The following is a 225-nucleotide window of genomic DNA, read 5'->3' on the forward strand; positions in this document are numbered from 1 at the left end:
ATGTTGTGCTGTGGCTTTAACCTGCAACGAGATAACCTTGAGGGCCTTGGTGAGCCCTTGGCAGTAGGTTAATAAAGACTCATGGAGATGGATCAGGTGTTGGGGGGGAGGTGCAGCAAGTCCCCTCATGGGTCGACCCATAACAATCCCAAAAGGGGTCAGGCCTGAGGACCTCTGAACAGAATTTTGGATTTGGAAAAGTACCAATGGTAGGGCCTCTGGCCA

The sequence above is a fragment of the Gavialis gangeticus genome, unplaced genomic scaffold, assembly GCF_001723915.1.
Source record: "Gavialis gangeticus isolate Ggan-Ray unplaced genomic scaffold, GavGan_comp1, whole genome shotgun sequence".
NCBI lineage: Eukaryota > Metazoa > Chordata > Crocodylia > Gavialidae > Gavialis > Gavialis gangeticus.